Genomic DNA, 20,139 nt, shown 5'->3' with positions numbered 1-20,139 from the left:
AAGTTATGGTTCTCTCAAGAAAATATAGGCCCCACAGTTGGCGTATGGACAATCAGCCAATCAAACAGGTCAAAGCTTTCAAATATTTGGGCCTTATCTTCCAGCCCACGGGGTCATGCTATGGCCATTGGCTAATGCGAATAAAGTTTTATCTGTCTATCTGTCTATCACCTATCTATCACCTATCTATCTATCTATCTATCTATCTATCTATCATCTATCTATCTATCTATCTATCTATCTATCTATCTATCTATCTATCATCTATCTATCTATCTATCTATCTATCAATCAATCAATCATCTATCTATCTATCATCTATCTATCATCTATCTATCCACATATTCTGCACACATTCACAACATTTTAAATATTATGCCTTTCCTCCAAGGCGCTCAATGCCATGCATGGTATTCAGTTATGTTCATTACTTTCAACAGGTCTACTTTGAGTGAAGACCAGTTAATCCTCAGCTTTGTGTGGTAGGCTAGGCTGAGATATTGATTAGCACAGAGTGCTTCAGGACTAAGCAAGGATTTGAATCTAAGTCTGTGGTAAGAATCCAGTATCTTGGTGCTGCCGAGGTATTTTTAGAAGCGAAAAATAAATAAAAAATACTATGGTTTTTAAATGGATAGTGTAATTTATAAGTTTGGACCTGTCATGCCACAAATTGGCTGAAGTCACACCAAAGTCATCTTTGGGTCTGCCATTTTGATTCAAAATGGTGGCCAGCATCCCAAAGTTGTCAAAGACCTCCCTCCACCCCCATTGGGAACTCTCATGCCAAATTTGGCAGTGGTACCTCAAGAAGCAGCTAAACCTACAGAGAACAAACAGACAAACCATATTCCAAAACACATGTTGTAAACCTCCTTGTGACCATTTTTGGTGAAAGGTAGTATAGAAATCTTTTGAGTGAACAAACAAGCCTCAAAGTAGGAAAGAACCCATTTCATATGCCTTTCAGGGAAAGTTTGCAAGACACATTCAGTGGAACATGGGATGGGATGAAATGGGGGAGAAGCAGGGACAGTCATATTTCTGATCCGCGTCAGTTTTTGTACTGCATGAAAAGCCACATTTAAATTTGCATTTTATCGCAAAATACATTTTAAAAATGTATTTTATCTCAACATACGCATTTCTAAAGGTATTTTATCCCAAAATACGCCATTTAAAACACAAACAATATTTTGGTGTCGTCATCGTCCGCCAATAAATGCATTGCAAAATTTGGATAAATGTGGAATCTAAAAGGTAGGAATGTTCCAACCTGTATATTCATTCAGCTTGCCCAAATATGCTGTGGTATGGTCCCCTAAACCTCAGGGAGTTTGTAGCCCCCTTTTATGCCAGATGGCAGTGTCTTCAACTCCTCTTGGCCCGAAGAGCCTCAGCTCATCATAGGGTAGGATAGAAGACAGCTTCTCTCTTTCTGCTCCTCCTACAAAACATTAGCCACACTCAAAATCTTCCTTACAAGTGTGCTTATGCCTGCTCCACTACACCTAAGCTTGCTTTCTCCAGCCTCATCACATAGGCAGACCAAACAAAATTCTCCTCTAGCCATCATAATGCCATTTTTCCTGAGGACTGTGAGAAAAGTAACCTTCGTATTCTTGCATTAACCAGATTTTTGTTTTTACATGCTTTTTGCACACGTGGCCATCTGAAAGGAATAATTCTATCAAGGACTGGCCTTCCAAGATTCTGAACAGATGGCCACTTACTATAAGTGAGCAAAAATCTAATCTATTATTTGACTTGGGAACATACCCCTTCAAAACAACTATGTGGATTTCTGCAGCACAGCTTCTCGGCATCTATTAAAATACCTGCAGTAAAGACAAGCAAGATTACCTGTTGTCCCCACATTTTGGGGGTGGGAGGCGATTTAGCTACTCCTTGAAGGAAATTGCTGTATTGAACTGTTTAAGCAAGCCAGAGGTAACATAACAAGAAGTTTGGTGGTGGTGTATGCATAGGAATAGTTCAATTGGTAGAGCACAAGACTCTTAATCTCAGGGCCATGGCTTTGAGCGCCACATCGGGAAAAAGATTCCTGCATTCCAGGGGCTTAGATGGCCCTCATGTTATATATATTCCAACTCTAAAATTCAAATATGATTTCGAATATTTCAGCACATGCCTGAAAAGCAAGAGCTGCAACCATCTTGAAATGAAATCCATAAGGCGTTTGAAAGAATATAGCATGCTGGGCCAAAAATATGAAAAGGATCAAAATGGTTGTCTTGATCTTCAGTGGATCACCTCTCAGCATGGAGATGCTGGAGAACAAGGCTCTACACTGCAGGTTAATCCCCACGGAAGCCTTAAAACAGAGGTATTCAAGCAGTTCAATTGCCAGGGGCCCATTGCCGTGACAGATCCCATTGCTGACAGTGCACTGACATGCATAGCTATCCTGTTCCCCAAAGGTAGGTTAGGCTGAGAGTGAGTGACTGGCCCAAGCCCACCTAGTGAGCTTCATGGCTGAATGGGGACTGGAACCATGGTCTTCCAGGTCTTATGGTGTCACAGTCTGGTTCATGGGTGATCAAAGTCCTGGTTCACAGTCTGGTTCATGGGTGATCAAAGTCCAGACATCAGGAACGGGAGCAAGATGGCAGGGTGGGAGCAGGAAGGGGGTTCCAGAAGTCAGGAGTCAAGAAGCCAAGGGTCCAAGGGTCAGGAAGCAAGGAGTCACGAAGTCAGGGGTCCGAGGATCAAGAAGCAAGGGAGGGAACATGTTGCTGTGGCAAAGAGCCGAAGGGAAAATGCTGACCTTATATCCCTTCCTGGCTCTTGCCACCAGGTGCTGTGAGTTACCAATCGGCCTCACCTGTGAGGCCACACCTTGCCTCTTCAGAACAAACTTAGGAAGGCCTCAGTCCTGCAAAGTCATATTGGTCACAGGGCCCGGCTCCTGCACACACACCTGACATATGGTGACATTCCAACCACAACATCACATTGATCTGTCGCTACTTAGAGTGTTGCTGCTGCCACAGCCAGGTAAATCCTCCAGGACCTACTGATAGATGAGGAGGCTTTCTCAGGAGCACAATGCCTAGAGACCACTCAAACTTGGAATTGGTCCCAGTTCCCAGAATAAGAACAGGTCCATGAAGAGCAGCTCTGTAAACCAAACAGACTGAAAGACTGGTTTTCCATTGTTATGTTTCTTCCCCTGCAATGTGCAATTATATGGTATGGCATGACTCACTTTGCATGACACGACAGCTAGATTCAACATGCCTGGCCCTTTGCTGTGGACAAACTAAGACCTGATTTAAATGTTGCACCAGGGATGCGACAAAAACCCATGTGAGGTTCTATGCAAGTAGGTTATATCACTCATGCATACAGCTTTACTACATCATGTATCGACCATCTCTATAGGTGTTCAATACATGGTGACTGTGGTCTGGGTCAGTTGAAACAAGAAGCAGCAGTTAGAATGCCATTAAGTGTCTTGTTTTCTTTTGGTTTTGTTTTACATTTCCAGTGTCACCTTTTAATCAGGCCTAAGCATGTGCTCCAGGGATGTGGGTGGCGCTGTGGGTTAAACCACAGAGCCTAGGACTTGCCGATCAGAAGGTCGGCGGTTCGAAACCCTGTGACAGGGTGAACTCCCGTTCTTCGGTCCCTGCTCCTGCCCACCTAGCAGTTCGAAAGCACGTCAGTGCAAGTAGATAAATAGGTACCGCTCCGGCGGGAAGGTAAACGGTGTTTCCATGCACAGTTCTGGTTCACCAGAAGCGGCTTAGTCATGCTGGCCACATGACCCGGAAGCTGTACGCTGGCTCCCTCAGCCAATAAAGCGAGATGAGCGCCGCAACCCCAGAGTCAGTCACGACTGGACCTAATGGTCAGGGGTCCCTTTACCTTTAAGCACGTGCTCTAGATAGAACATAGTGGAGGTTTTTTTGCTTACAATATGCAAAGGGTTCTCCTAGGATATGAAATCTGAAATCCAAAAGCTCTAAACTATCCCGTTTCAACTCTTGTACTAATTGCAATGGGACAATATTCTTATTTCAAATGACAGGGTAAGAGTCTGTTTGAAAAGTTATCCAACAAACAGCTGAGGTATCTCTCAAGCATGACACATTTTATTTTTCTTATGGGGTAGGATTATCTGGTGACACAGGAATGCGCCTGCCCTTTCCAAATCACACACCACGGGGAGTCTACTATTCTAGGCTACTCCCAGTTCCAAAATATTTCATCCCTTATTCCTGAACATGAAAAGAGGATCAGCATTTTTCATGAACCAAAAAAGGATTATTATTATTTTGTTTCGCTTGGAGAGGGAATCAATGAGGCAAAACTAGGAGGAATGAACAGATGGTGCCAAGGTAATAAAAACCTTAAAGGTGAGCATGGCAGAAGGGAAGTTATTTCAAGGCTTTGATAAAAAGAGAGAGAGAGGAAGCATTCGAAAGGGCTCAGTTACTCCTACATAATTTATACCTCCTGGCTTCTAGGCCTGTCTTATCCTTGTAATCCAAAGGAATTTTGTTTTTATCATCATTGCTTCCAGATTCCTAAACAAGGGAATAATAAGGCATGGGAAGAATGTTTGCAAATCCAAAGTTGTGGACCAATTAGCTTCATCTGTGGAGAGAAGCAATGAAGTCCAATGGGCATGGCTGAGTTGGGGCTGACAGGATCCCTATGTAGGCTTGAGAAGATGGATGGGATAACAATTGGATTGATACGTGTAAATAAAATAGGTTACCTAATTCATTCACCACCTGCTCAAGACTGCCTGTCAAATAGATCTGGCCTACTGTGGGCTCACCAATTCTTTGAACATATGTTGCAGCAATTAAAAAGTGCCTCTTTATATTCTGACTGCAGTTGGGTTGCGCCTAACCCACAGGTCAAGGCAAAGTTGTGTGAAATTGACCCTAATGACCAGTCACCCAGAGCGAGGGGGGAATGTGCCTGAAATCCAACATGGGAGTTTCTTCTCCATGTTTCAAACTAACATTTATTTCCGTCACATGTTTTGGGACAGGAGTGATGCTCAAAACTACTTATCAGCATGCTTAGCTTAAAAAAAGAAATACTGAAAAGCCAGGAGCATTCTATTTTTTTGCACAAAATGAGGTTCTGGGAATATCCCTCTGCTGTGCCACTGATTTCTGCACAAACCATATCACATTATATTCTAAGGTTCACAGTATAGCTTAGGAAACACCACTCACATCTGAGCTGAGCTAAGTAACAGGCTTCACACATATAGTGGTACCTTGGTCCTCCAACTTAATCTGTTCCGGGAGTCCATTCAACTCCCGAAACCATTCGAAAACCAAGACACAGCTTCCGACTGGCTGCAGGAGCTTCCTGCACTCAATCGGAAACAGATTCGGACATTCGGGTTCTGAAAAATGTTCGCAAACTAGAACACTCACTTCTGGGTTTGTGGCATTTGGGCATAGGCGCCGACTCCATGGGGGCTGAGGGGGCCCGAGCCCCCTCAAAAATTCGTTTGGGGGGGCTCTGCCCCCCCAATAATTTAAGAAAATTATTAGTTATATTATGCTTTGTAAAATCACAAAATTATGTTGGTATTTTTTATTTTCCTTGTTTGACGATAGTTACCTTTTAAAATACATTCAGTAATGAGTTAAAACAAAGCCACTCCCGATCTAGAGAGGGGGTGGGGTTGCGGGCTCTCGACCCATCAACAATCTCGCAGGGCTGGCGTCAGCCCCGCGAGAAGCGGGGATTCCCCCTAGCTCATTAATATTCACCGCCCACGGCGGCAGCCAATCGGCTGCCGCAAAGGGCGGGCCCTCACAGGTTCACTTAAGTTCGGGGCAGCCCGGGGCTCGCTCCTTTCGTTCCCCCAGCAGCAGCGGTTTGGAGGTCTTGGCCCCCCCCAATATTTTTTATAAGTCGGTATGGGCCCCCCCAATATTTTTTATAAGTCGGCGCCCCTGCATTTGGGAGCCTATTTGTTCGGGAGCCAAGCCTTTTAAGTACCAAGGTACCACTGTACATGTAATGATTTTTATTTTTTAAAAGAACCCATTAACACCGTCTTCTTTTATGGAGCAAAAAGTCATCGTTCTTAGGGTACCACGTAGAATGGAATTTATATTTCAGTATCAATTGGGGAAAACTGAAAGCACTTCAAATGCTAGGGCTGGATTTCTTAATGACGCAGACAAAGTAAGTTTTCATTCTTAGATAACTGCTTAGATAAACAGAGGAACTTTAAAGAGGGCAGAAATATTTGAGTCAGGACAGTCAGGATTTTCAATGGTATCTAAAACCAGAAAGATAATGTGAAACTAATGTTATGAATGAGGCCCAGCTGTTGTCAAGACAATTTGAAGCATTTACCCGTTACAAAAGTTATAATGCAGTCCCCATGGAATCCCATCCCTGCCAAAACTCTGACACTAACAGGAAGTGTTTGTGTCTTTATCATCTTTTATCAGTTAAACAACTTCTCTGCTATGCTGCTTCAGTGCAAATGCTATTTAAAAAGTCTGAGATATGGCATTAAAGCATATGAGGCATTTGGCCAGTGTTGGTGCCTATAGATTATGACACGAGTTTTAATTTGATGCTCTATGAGCAGCCAACTGGGGTTAAAAAGGGACTATTCTGCTGTTTTCCATTTCTGCTGGCAATGCGACTATACTCTTTAAATACACCAGAATAAGAGATATAGTTAATGTAGAGCAATCTCAAGTTACAGAACATCAGGAATAGTGGTGAGCTGGAAAGAGAGGGCTGAGTTTCACAAAAATTTCTTCCTTCCTCAGCGATTTTTGTGTGAAAGTGTTAATGGGGTTTACTAAAACACTGCATTGTTGCACTGCATTGGCAGTGTCCTTGGTTTCATCAGTGATGGGCCAATACATTTGGGCAAATAACTAAGGCATCTCAACTTTGCCCTGTTGAGAAGGCAACCAGGCCGACACATTAACATGTCCCTGCACCATTCTGATGATCATCATTACATTTATATCCCACGTTTCTCCAAGCAACTCAATGTGGTGTACATAGGCTCACAATAACCATTTAAGTAGGTCAGGAGAGAAATTCAATTTAGTTTGCATTTAAAGGTGAATCCAGCTACCTTGCACTTTCTGAAGCAATACATGAACTGAAACACAGGTCTTAGTATAACCACTACACACCACACGCGCTGGCGCTCTGGTCTAAACCATTGAGTGTCTTGGGCTTGCCAATCAGAAGGTTGGCGGGTCGAATCCCGGTGACGGGGTGAGCTCCCGCTGCTCTGTCCCAGCTCCTGCCAACCTAGCAGTTCGAAAGCACAAAGTGCAAGTAGATAAATAGGTACCACTGTGGCGGGAAGGAAACCGACATTTCCATGTGCTCTGGTTTCCAGCACAGTGTTCCGTTGCACCAGAAGCAGTTTAGTCCTGCTGGCCACATGACCCAGAAAGCTGTCTGTGGACAAACACCGGCTCCCTCGGCCTGAAAGCGAGTTGAGCGCCGCAACCCCAGTTGCGTAATGAGGGAAACGGCACCAGGCAGCAGCACAGAGGGAAATCACAATAATGGGAAACAGCCATAGAAAAAGAATATTGGGGGTTTTTTGGGGGGGGGGTGGAATAAGACTGAAATCCTACGTGCACTTACTATTTAAAGAAGTGTGACTTAATTCCAGGTGGTATGTATAGAGTTGTACTACATGTCTTATTAAACTCAGCAAGGCTCATTTCTGAATAGGTTCCTTTAAGGTTGTCTCAGTTCTGGCCTTGTGGGAGGGGAAATGGCAGAGGTCAGAATAACCTGGAAGTTCCAAGTTTTTAGTTTGCCACACAACACAACAGACCCTAGCTGTTACTCTTAGCCATATGTTTTTGTGTAACTCAATGTACTTCATGCTCTATAAGCTCCTCCAGTATAATGGAAGTTTGGTTGCTTCCAGATGGGTGCTTATTGTTTGATCGGTGCTCCTCGTGCATGGAAATTCCCCACAGCTTCCATATGTTGGCATCAAACTGGTAGTTTGTATTTTCCCCTCACTTAATCCTGACGGGCCCTTTCCACAGAAAATACAACCAGTTATTTTAAAAGGGAACCTGTTGCCAAAAACCCATTTACAACATCTGTACTGTCCTTCTACAGCAGGCATCCCCAAACTCGGCCGTCCAGATGTTTTGGGACTACAATTCCCATCATCCCTAGCCAACAGGACCAGTGGTCAGGGATGATGGGAATTGTAGTCTGGAGAGCCGAGTTTGGGGGTGCCTGTTCTACAGTACAGTGGTACCTCGGGTTAAGTACTTAATTTGTTCTGGAGATTTGTTCTTAACCTGAAACTGTTCTTAACCTGAACCACCGCTTTAGCTAATGGGGCTTCCTGCTGCTGCCACGCCACCGGAGCACGATTTTTGTTCTTATCCTGAAGCAAAGTTCTTTACCTGAGGTACTATTTCTGGGTTAGCGGAGTCTGTAACCTGAAGCTAGTATGTAACCCGAGGTACCACTGTATTAAGCTGCAAGCATCCTTGGTGCTGGCAACCCATACATCTGGATACTCATGCTAATTCATTAAAAATGTTGAGGCATAAGGGATTTTGCGTGAGTGCAAGCAGTTGCACTGGGTGATCTTCCAGCTTTCTGAGATACTACTACCTGAAAAAAATGTGGTTGTTGAAAAACAAGCATGAGGAAATTGGTGCAGCACTTTCTGTCTTTGGCATGAACCAAAGTACTGCCGCTCATTAGGCATCGGCCAAAATAAAGGCAGGCTAATTAAAGGATGCAGATTACAGGGCTGGGAGCAGAAGGAATTCAGGGGGTCATTCATCGCTTCTGAGCTACAGTGTTGAACTGGGTCCATTAATTTACTGATAGCTGAATCAAACAATGCTCAGTGGTCCCACATTTCTAAGCACTGTTTTGGAAAGCACCACATCCCTGTAAAAACACAAGATCTAAAAGGGTTGCCATCTAAAGCTGCTCCTTAACGCACTGATGGAGCTGACATTTTCCCACAGCAAACAACAATGGTCTAAAAGGGGCGTGCTATTTTCAGAAAAAATGGCAAGCAACCCTCTTTTTAAAAAAGCCATTCCCCAGATGAAAACATGCAACTTAGGCAAGCTGAATAGCTTAACCACCTCTCAGGATTTAATCCAAATACATTCAAAACACTACAAAACACTTGCCAATTTTGCTTTAAGGACAATAAATACACCAGCTCTGTGAATGCAAAGATATTTTGAAATCGGGGCCACTGCTGGGACAATCTCCGTGGCAATGAAGCAGCAACACAACCATGTTATTGCAAGATCCATGGCTCACCACAAGAGGTCACCTGAAGCACAAAGTGAAAGTCAGAAATAATTGGCTCAAAGGCACTATTCACATTTGACTTCTCAAGTGTGTGATAAATATATCTAAGAGCTTTGTCATTTCTCTAGTTTATGCATCACAGGGCAGGGGCTACTTTTAAAACCGTTAAGTCTTATATTTGCTACTATTTTTTAAAATCCACCTTGAAGTTCAGCAATATTATATTATTATTATTACAGATTCCTTATTGGTGCTGCCTGGGAACTTGACCCGAGGGCAAGTCCCTTTGAGTAATCTCCATGCTACTGATGGGGATGCCCTTGTTTTCATTTGCACGAGTGAACCTCTGGGTAGATTTGAATCCAAGCAACAAACCCTAAACTATAAGGCAGCCTGCACACTGGAACAAATTAAAACCACCTTTCTTGCTTTTAAAAATATAGGCCTGCCAACATTTTCCTGTGTTGTTGAAGTATCGTATTTTACTAATGCTTTCATGTCATATTGACATTCAATCCAAAGCACATATTGGCCTATATTTAGAGCCAGCTCTTTCTCAGCTTTTATATAAGGACGCAGTACTGTACCACAAAGGTTGGACTCCAACTCTCATCAGGCCCCCAGCCAGCATGACCAATGGTCAAGGATGCTGGGAGCTGTAGCCTATAAGCACTTGGAAACACTCCTGCCATATAAGAACAGTGTTAGCAGTCGGCCAAGGATGCAACTTAAGAGCTAAGGGGTTGGTCAGGTTGGATCCCACCAAGGGTGGAAGTCCAGTGGGGGGGGCACACAAATTGTGTCTCTCTGGCTCTCAGAGTGGCTAGGAGCCCACCTGCCCGCTCCCTGGGCTGCTCCTTCGCTGCTCTGGGCAGCCGAGAGAGGTGCGTAGACTCCTTTGTCCGCCTTGGTGGAGGAATCCGGTTGCTGGTGTGGGCCATTGCAGCAGCCCTGCGGGGCCCCCTCCCCAGTCAACCAGTGGTGTTATCAAAAGTACGGGTAGAGCACCCAGTGAGCCTGGGATGGAGAGAGCAGGAAAGAGCTGCAGGATGAGGAAAAAGCAAGGTAAGGAGGAGGAAGGAGGGAAGACAGTGAGTGGAGGGATGGATGGAGGCAGGCAGGCAAGCCGACCAACAGTGTAGGAGGAGTGGAGGCAGAGTAGGACAGACCTGACCCCAATGGCCGAGTGTGAAAGGCAACAAAAAGTGAACTTTTGGAGTTTCTGGTCCATGGCCTCTCCCATAATTATTGTAGGAAGCTGCCTTATAACGAGCCAGCCCATTGGTCCATGTGCTCAGTATTGTCAACACTGACTGGTGACGACTGCCTCCCCCCAGGTTTGAGACAGGGTATTCTCAACCCTACCTATAGATGCTGAGGGTTGAATCTGGGGTCTTCTGTATGCAAACCAGGTACTCTGCCAGTGAGTTTTGGCTCAGTAATTTCTATTAGTAATTTCAACAGCACTTTTCATTCAGTGTTAGAGCTCAGATACTCAACGAATAACTCTGAGGCCACATTATACTGACCTCTGTTGGTAGGCACGCCTTTGTAAACACCCTAAATTGAGTTCTAATTAATATTTTCTGCAAGGAAGAGGAATATATCAGAAAAGAATAATATCTCCTTTAAGAATGTATGGGTTCAGTGGTGACCCTGCAGTAGCTTTCCTTATTCGAAAGCCTTTATTCAGTGTTTGTTCTAGAAACAGTCCATTCTGGAAGTATCTCTCATTTTTTGATATTTTTATTTTTATTTTTTTAAAGAGGGGTTTAAGTGGGTCAAGTACAGCCTATAAGCCCCAACACACTCCTTAGCATTCCAGAGTTACTATGGAAGTTTTCCACTAAAGAGAGGGGGATTTTAAATGTAAGAGCAGCCATGCCATGTGGAAAAGCAATGGAGGCTCCTAATGCTTGGTTGAGCTGAAATAACAAGCACTGTTGATGAAAAACCCAGCTAAAAAGAAATTAAATAGTTCTTCTCTTTCAGCAGCCATCCACTCAAGAATGTCTTTTCTCCAGCTTCAGGCTTTGCCTAACTCAGTAAAATCTTCTGGAGCTGTGCTATATCTCAGAGATGGTGGTTAAGTAAATAATAATAGTACTAGTATTATTATTATTAATAATAATAATAGGCAGATGAGTGCAAAAAGAATTCACCCTAAATGGGATGGAAGCAGCATGGGGGGGGGGGTGGAGCATAGTGCACAAAGGCCAAAAAATACAGGCACCAAGGAATCTTGCTGCAGCTTACACGTCTGTTTCTATCATTAGAATTGTAGCTGCCACTCATAGAACAATAATTTTTATGTCCTTATGGGTTTGCCTGCAATTTAGATGGCAAATATAATAAGAAACACTGAAACAATAACATGAGGTCATGGGTTAACCGTTCAAGGGCTGACTCAAGGTTTGCTAAGACTTTAGAATGTTGCTTTAGCACACTCTCAGTTGCTTGGCACTGATGATAACCGTGAAAATAGAAGAAGAAGAAGAAGAGTTTGGATTTGATATCCCGCCTTTCACTCCCCTTCAGGAGTCTCAAAGCGGCTAACATTCTCCTTTCCCTTCCTCCCCCACAACAAACACTCTGTGAGGTGAGTGGGGCTGAGAGACTTCAAAGAAGTGTGACTGGCCCAAGGTCACCCAGCAGCTGCATGTGGAGGAGCGGAGACGCGAACCCGGTTCCCCAGATTATGTGACTGCCGCTCTTAACCACTACACCACACTAGTATGCAGATGTATGTTAAGGATGTGTACCTAAGCTTACAATTCAGCCACACCCTCTTTATTTTTTATATGGCTCTTCTGCCTAGAATTCCCACAATGGAACTGAGGAGTTTCCCCACACCATTAGTTATGGACTCTGGTCCAGACTTCTATCATTGCTGCACTTCTGTACTGCACCTATGGCATTTTCTGAAAGCTCTTAATTTTATTTTGGGGGAAATACACTTCTTACCCTGATGCATCCTCGCCTGTTGTAAACCTTGTGTCAACTGCTCCATGGGAAACTACCATAGGCTCTCTGTTGCTGGAGGAACCTTGTTTCAGAAGAGCATGAGATGTCAACTGCCCATTGTTCCTTGGACAATTTTTGAATGTGAGAATGAGCTAGTGTGGACATCCAAAGATTATTAGATCACCTTCTTGGCCCCTTAGTTTTGTTTCGTTTCACAGCTTGTCACCACATCTTTCTCTTTTTTTATGAGTAGCAATGCTGCAGAGCCTTTGTCACCTCTGAAAGACAGCTGCTTTCCTATGGTTCCATTAACACACAGTATTATCTTTATTTTTAAAAGCCAACAAAGCATCGCACTGCCAGATAACAAAGAATGCTCATATCATGACCTAACCTTGCCTCACTCCAGTCAAATATTCACTTTAGCAATATACCACCTTTTAAAAATTAAATAAGAGTTGAAGGCGGAGGGGAAAACATAAGCAGGAACATATTCACTGTTAAGTTGTGGGTGAACATATCAGACGACACAGCGATTCTTCAAACAGCTCTTCTTTATTCACAGGCCAGAACAGAACTGAACTGAGGAGCTTAGTCAGCCTGCTTATATAGAGCTCCAGAACTACGTAACTGTTGCAACTTTCTAAAACTATCCAATCACTGAACGTCACTTTCGATCCTTCATTTGCATGCAAACTACCCAATCACTGAACGTCACTTTCGAGCCTTCATTTGCATAACTATCTACAGTATCTCCCTGCTGGCCCAGGGTGAGAACTTCAGTACATAACATTCACAATTCGTAAGTGGGGTGCCACTGGGATCTATCCTGGGCCCGTTGTTGTCCAACGTCTTTGAAAATGACTTGGATCAAGGAATTGAGGGGATGCTCATTCAATTTACAGATGACACCAAACTGGGAGGAATGGTTAATGCCACAGACGACAGAATCAGAATTCATGATGGCCTTAACTGATTGGGGAATTGGACCAAAATGAACAAAATGGATTTCAGTATGGACAAATGTAAGGTTCTACACTTAGGCAGGAATAACCAGCTGCAGAAACAGAAGATGGGAGGTGACCTGGCTTGCCAGGGGTACACGTGAGAAGGATCCAGGGGTCTTGATAGACCACAAGCTTAACGTGAGTCAATGGAGTGTTGTAGCAGCAAAAAAGGCTAATGCTATTCCAGGAGGACCTTTGTGAAAGTAAGAGCTGTTTGACACTGGAACAGATTCCTTCAGAAAGTGGTGGACTCTTCTATTGGAGGTTTCAGGCAGAGGTTGGATGGCCATCTGTCCTGCATTGCAGGGGTTGGACTAGATAACCCTCAGGATCCCTTCCAACTTCACAATTCTACAATTCTATGGTCGTTGCCGTTAGTAATCAGGAAGGGTTGACAAAACAGAAACAGACATCCAAACTTAAAGCTGCTGTAATTGTGCCTGTCAGCTTGACCATATATAGACAATTTCCCATACCTTAGAAATCCAAGTGTCTATAGATGGTGGTTTAGGTTTTCCCCCATGTTTTGACAAATTAGCATTCTAGCTGACATTAATAAATAAGACCACCTTTTCAAAATCTTCCTCTGATGTAGTAGCTCTAAGATAACCAAACAAAATCCCAACCAAGGATATTTCTTATTTGTTGTAAAACAGCTTGCCAAAAGATCTTAATTATGGGACATTCCCATAACACATGAAATAGATCTGTACTGGATGCTTTACATCTCCAACAATGATCAGTCCAAGTTAGATAAATTCTATTCAGTCTGGCTGGTATTAAATCCCACTGAGTGATGGTTTTACTAAGAAAAATCCTGAAGATTCTTACAGAAGGTAAATCATGGAATATATTTCCATATCCATTTTTCTACTGGTATTATTCTTGAATGTCTGTCTTCCATTTTGCCTGGTAATGGTTACTAAGCATTTCTGATTCTGCAATGATTTTACAAATTTGTGCTAAACAGTTCAAAAATTGTATAATTTATTACTAACCCGTATCTTCTTATTAAGTTATTTAACATATGCTTTACTTATAAATACTGAAGAAAACCAGCTGTTCTATTTGGTGGCATTTTGACTAATCAATCTTTCATTAAGTTTCTCTGTTTGACCAGCCTACTTTGCTTTCAGTTTCACAAGTGATTTCAAACTAAACTATTAGGTGAATTATTGTTAACAATAATGATGATCAGGCAGCAATGAAAACAGGTAATATAAAATATAGTAGGAGACTAGGATACATGCTTTTTAACAGAACATGTGGGTATAAAACGAAGCTATTGTGCAAAGGAAAAAACCATCCTCCTTTCTCTCTCACTCACACACTTCAAAGTACTTGGAATACCCACTCTTAACAGGCATTCTTTCACTGCAGCTGTGCAAACAATGATCTGCTCCATTGGCCATTCAAAAACCCTTACAAAACCCAGTTATCTTCCAAAATCTCTAGGAACACCAACGCTGCTGTGTCAGAGGTCCTCTTGGGAGCCAAATTGAATAAGGTGAATTTTTATTAAAGACAGTGGTCCCTGTCTAAGCCAATGTGCATATATATATGTCTGTACAAAACTTATTCATGTGGCGCATTATTGCAATTGACTCAGTATTCATCTCATAATTTAAGTCGCTGTGTACAATTATTTATGGTGCGAAGCATGTAGACAGAGACTCCCTCTCCCTTTTTTGCAGTACTGAACCTCAGATCATCCACTGGAGCTGAAGAGTGATGAAATTTAGGACAGAGAAAAGGCAGCCTGCAGTGAAACTATAGAATTCAGTACCACAGGATGTGGTGGTGACTTGCTCATGCAAAGTAGAGCAGGAGAAGGCTATCAATGGTTAGTAGGATCAGAGGCAGCTTGCCTCAGTTACAAGCTGTTGGGAGACAACAATATGAGTGATGGCTATTGCCGATATGCCTTGCTTTGACCTTGTGTGGGGGAGGGGAGGTGTGGCCATCACGTGCCCCTCCATGCTTAAGGGTACTCCATTAAAGGAATCCAGAGGTGTTGATCTAGTCTGAAACCCTGCTGGGGGGCTAAGGCTTTGACACGACCCCGACGGGAACACCAGGGGGAGCTTGAGTTGGTTCGCATCGACAGGGTCCCCCCTACCGGTGGCTTACCCTTACTGGGACTTCCTGCACAATGGGCAGGAGTCAGATATAGTCAGGTCCAATCAATGCCTAAGCCAATACCGCTCACATTCTGTAATTTCAATACAGTGGTACCTCGGATTAAGTACTTAATTCGTTCCGGAGGTCCGTACTTAACCTGAAACTGTTCTTAACCTGAAGCACCACTTTAGCTAATGGGGCCTTCTGCTGCCACCGCGCAGCCGGAGAACGATTTCTGTTCTCATCCTGAAGCAAAATTCTTAACCTGAAGCACTATTTCTGGGTTAGTGGAGTCTGTAACCTGAAGTGTATGTAACCCGAGGTACCACTGTAAAGTTGGGGACAAAATTTGCCCAATAACATAAACCTAATATCCGTGTCCTTGTGTGAGTTATTTCCAACGAGGGGGTGGCTGCGGGGTCTCGACACGCAACAATATGAGTGATGGCTATTGCCGATATGCCTTGCTTTTGGGCTCTCCATAGGTAGCTGGTTAGCTACTCTGGGAAAGAGACTGCTGTGTATGTGGCAGCAAAGTTGGCATCTAGATTTATTACAAAGTTAAGTATGTGGGAAGTGAGAGCTGGACCATAAAGAAGGCTGATTACCGAAGAATAGATGCTTTTGGATTATGGTGCTGGAGGAGACGAGAGTCCCATGGACTGCAAGAAGATCAAACTTATCCATTCTTAAGGAAATCAGTCCTGAGTGCTCACTGGAAGGACAGATCCTGAAGCTGAGGCTCCAATACTTTGGCCACCTCATGAGAAGAGAAGACTCCCTGGAAAAGACCCTGATGCTGGGAAAGATTGAGGGCACAAGGAGAAGGGGGCGACAGAGGAGGAGATGGCTGGACAGTGTTCTCGAAGCTACCAGCATGAGTTTGACCAAACTGCAGGAGGCAGGGGAAGACAGGAGTGCCTGGCATGCTCTGGTCCATGGGGTCACGAAGAGTCAGACACGACTAAACGACTAAACAACCACAAGTATGTGGGCATGGTTGACGCATAATGCTAAGCCGGTTTAATAAACCATGGTTTAGTACTATGTGCAAACCAGGTGAAAATATTTGTTATGGGGTGCCTCAGAAAATGCCCTCCCAATGACAACTGTTCCAACACTGTTCCAAAGTTTTTGTAATGTGTGATGTGGCCAGTCCACTGCAAATTTCCTCCATGCCCCGTTAGTGGCATGAGACAGAGCTGTGTTTAAGTGGCTCCTGGGCTGCCTAGCTAATGTACTGAGTGTATTTTTATTTGTCTTGGAAATTCCATAAAACTAAAAAAAAAAATAGTCTTTTAACACCTGAATCCTGGACAAATTTACTCAGAGGGCCTTGGATCCAGGAAAGGATGCCTAGTATTTCAATCTGCTTGAAGCCCAAGTATACTGCACCAACCATGTTCCCGTAAGCTCTCGTTTCTAAAGCACATTTCGAATTTAAAACTTTTCTGCTAGGCTTTGAATCACTGCCTGACCAAGGTCCATTTCCATGCCTATGTATGCTATATAAATCAATTTCTATGTAAGCCCCAGAGCAAAGAGGCATGCTATGGAGAAGGAGTTTTATGTTCCCCATTACTTTAGCTATTTCAAAAGCAGCCTTGTTAAAAAGAGAAAAGAGCTCAAACTATGAAATCATTTCCTTCTGTTTAAAATATTTTACTCAGAGGGGGGAAAACACAAAAAGAGCATGAATGGGTGGGGGGGCATCTCTTCTGTTTTGACTTTGCCCCAAGATTAAACATTTCAGCAATTCTGTGGGATGATGCAGTGTGCCAGCTCCCGACTGCTCCAGCCAGAGGTTCAAGTCATCTTAGTCATAAGTCAAAACAATGAACCCTCTTGTGAAACTCGATTGGATCCCACATCACTCATGCCACCAGGAGCAGATTTCCCCCCATCTGGAGAAGGGAAACCATCCTATTGGAGCAAAGCAAGGCTGTAAAAGAGATGGCAGGCACAATGTTAGGCATTTACTGGGCAGATAAACAAGATTCTCTTGTTTGGCCCTTCTGTGAGTACAGAGGGGATGGATGAAAACGCTTTTCTATTCATTGGAAAGATCCGTGCCCCCCACCCCCAATCAACTATACTAAAAAGGGAATTACTTCAGAGAGAGAGAAAGAGAAGTTGCCTGTATACAATGTGGGTTTAAATGGATTCACAGGCTCTTCAAAAACGAAAGCACTTAACCTCTGATCTTAAACTCATTGCACAAAAGCACATCTCCATGACATGAGTGCAGCTTCCTTTTTGAAGAGTCACCATATTCTATACATGCAAGTGAAGATCATACAGTGGTACCTCGAATTAAGTACTTAATTCGCTCCAGAGGTCCGTTCTTAACCTGAAACTGTTCTTAACCTGAAGCACCACTGTAGCTAATGGGGCCTCCTGCTGTTGCCGTGCCGCCGGAGCACGAATTCTGTTCTCATCCTGAAGCAAAGTTCTTAACCTGAAGCACTATTTCTGGGTTAGCGGAGTCTGTAACCTGAAGCATATGTAACCTGAAGCGTATGTAACCCGAGGTACCACTGTATTTCGATTGTCGTTACGACGCCTCCTCTTTCAATGTCCAAAAGCTGTGGCGATGGCTGAATGACTTGCAGCATCTTCGGATTATGTTCCTAGCTGTGTGAAGGGAGAACTCGCACACTTATTTATTCTGTCACATGAAGGCCACAACTCTAAGGCATTCTTTGCCACACATTCATGCAACAGACATTAAAATGCCATTTATCCAGTAATTGGTTTTGGTGTGTACCTAATTCTCCCAATATAAAAAGAGTTAAGGCAGCTCAAACTTTGTTTAAAAGCTAGCTGCAGGGACTTTTCCTTTAAAAGAACACAAATATTTATTTCCCCCCTTTCCTCCTTCGCAGCAAGAGCCTTCATTTTGTCTCAGATAACAGATGCAACAACCAGGTGCTAGGGCAATGGGGAAGCCGGAGTACTTCTCTCTTTCTCTCCACACAGTATTGTATACAAGGTTTACTGATGCATAAAGCCAAAAGTTTATTTGGAAAAATCCATGCAACATGCGGATAAACATTCAGTAATCTTTTCCACACGCATGTCTGAGAGCATATATTAGGCCTATTTAGCTTTTCCAAGACTAGGAAATGCAGTCTTGGCAGAGACAGATTGCTAACATTGCCATTCATGCTGTACAGAAAGAAATGCCTGAGGTAGAATGCAGAATTTTCCACTCATTTGCTCTTTCAATGATGGCAGCTCTTTAAAAATGAGGGATAATTGGCAGCTTGACCTTCTACTCAGGAACTCCATTAAAACATTTCAGTTTGGAAGAACCCAAGTGCTTGATAAGTTATGGAAGTCTAAATCTGAAAGTCCAAACAGAAAGTATTATGCTCTCACTTCTCTGAAGCCTACTAAACTGGTGATGAACACCATACAGCCATGCTTCTGACACTAAAAAATAATGTATACTTGGGGTACTATTCAAATTTGTTACTTGTCTGAACAAAAACTACAGCTTTTGTTTTGCAGGCAGATATTGGGTAGCCAGTACAGTGGTACCTCAAGTTAAGTACTTAATTCGTTCCGGAGGTCCATTCTTAACCTGAAACTGTTCTTAACCTGAAGCACCACTTTAGCTAATGGGGCTTCCTGCTGCTGCCACGCCACCGGAGCATGATTTTTGTTCTTATCCTGAAGCAATGTTCTTTACCCGAGGTACTATTTCTGGGTTAGCGGAGTCTGTAACCTGAAGCGTATGTAACCCGAGGTACCACTGTACAATGTGGTGCTTAGACTAGGACTGAGGAAGCCTAGTTAAAATTCCCATGCAGCCATAAAACTCACAGGGCTAGTCATAGTCTCTCGGTCTAACCCATCGGTAGGCAAACTAAGGCCCGGGGGCCGAATCTGGCCCAATCGCCTTCTACATCCGGCCCATGGATGGTCTGGGAATGAGTGTGTTTTTATATGAGTAGAATGTGTCCTTTTATTTAAAATGCATCTCTGGATTATTTGTGTGGCATAGGAATTAGTTCATTCCCCCCACAATATATATATATATATTCCAGCCCCCCACAAGTTCTGAGGGGCAGTGGACCAGCCCCCTGCCGGAGAGGTTTGCTGACCCCTGGTCTAACCTATCTCACAGGACTGTGAGGATAAAATGGGAAAATCACATACAGCACCTTGAGTCCCTTGAAGGAAAGGTAAAGGATATAAACCTAATAATAACCAGTGCTATATTCAGATATGATGTGACAGATCTCACTAGCTATTTATTCTCAATGTGTTCAGAACTCTGTAGAAGTGTTTACAAGTTTTTAATTATAAAATTGCTTAAGCTTTCGTAGAATTCTAAAAATATGGTCTCAGTAAACCATCAAACACATTTCTTTCTTCTTATTAAAGATTATTTCCTTATTAAAGATTATTTCTTCTCCTTATTAAAGAAAACTACCATATTGGCCTAAATATAAGCCACACTTTTCCCCCAAATTCCAACAGTGAAAAGTTAAAAAGCGGCTTCTATTCATGACCTTACGCCACCGGCAAAGCGGCGTTGCTCCCCCTCTCCAGAGAGCAGCCTGGGACAGCGGGGCAATGGCGCACAGTCCGCCCACCGCTCCCAAGCCATTGGAAAGAAGGAGGAAGGAAGCAGCCCAGGTATTGTTTTTTTTCTCTCCCCCCCCCCCCTCAGTTTAAAAAGTGTGACTTATTTGCAGGTACGGCTTATATTTGGGCCAATACAGTAATGTTTTTATTT

The 20,139-nt window shown here is 43.3% G+C and overlaps 1 protein-coding gene across 1 annotated transcript in view; it reads right to left on the bottom strand.

Annotated features, from left to right (window-relative positions):
• The window catches only part of LPAR1 (lysophosphatidic acid receptor 1), a 55,324-nt gene that overhangs the window by 3,000 nt on the left and 32,185 nt on the right, over nucleotides 1–20,139 (bottom strand). The window lies entirely within an intron of this gene.

Source organism: Podarcis gaigeae, assembly GCF_964106915.1.
Source record: "Podarcis gaigeae genome assembly, chromosome: 17".
NCBI lineage: Eukaryota > Metazoa > Chordata > Lepidosauria > Squamata > Lacertidae > Podarcis > Podarcis gaigeae.
The sequence above is the reverse complement of the archived record's forward strand: the minus strand, read 5'-3'. Positions and strand labels throughout refer to the sequence as shown.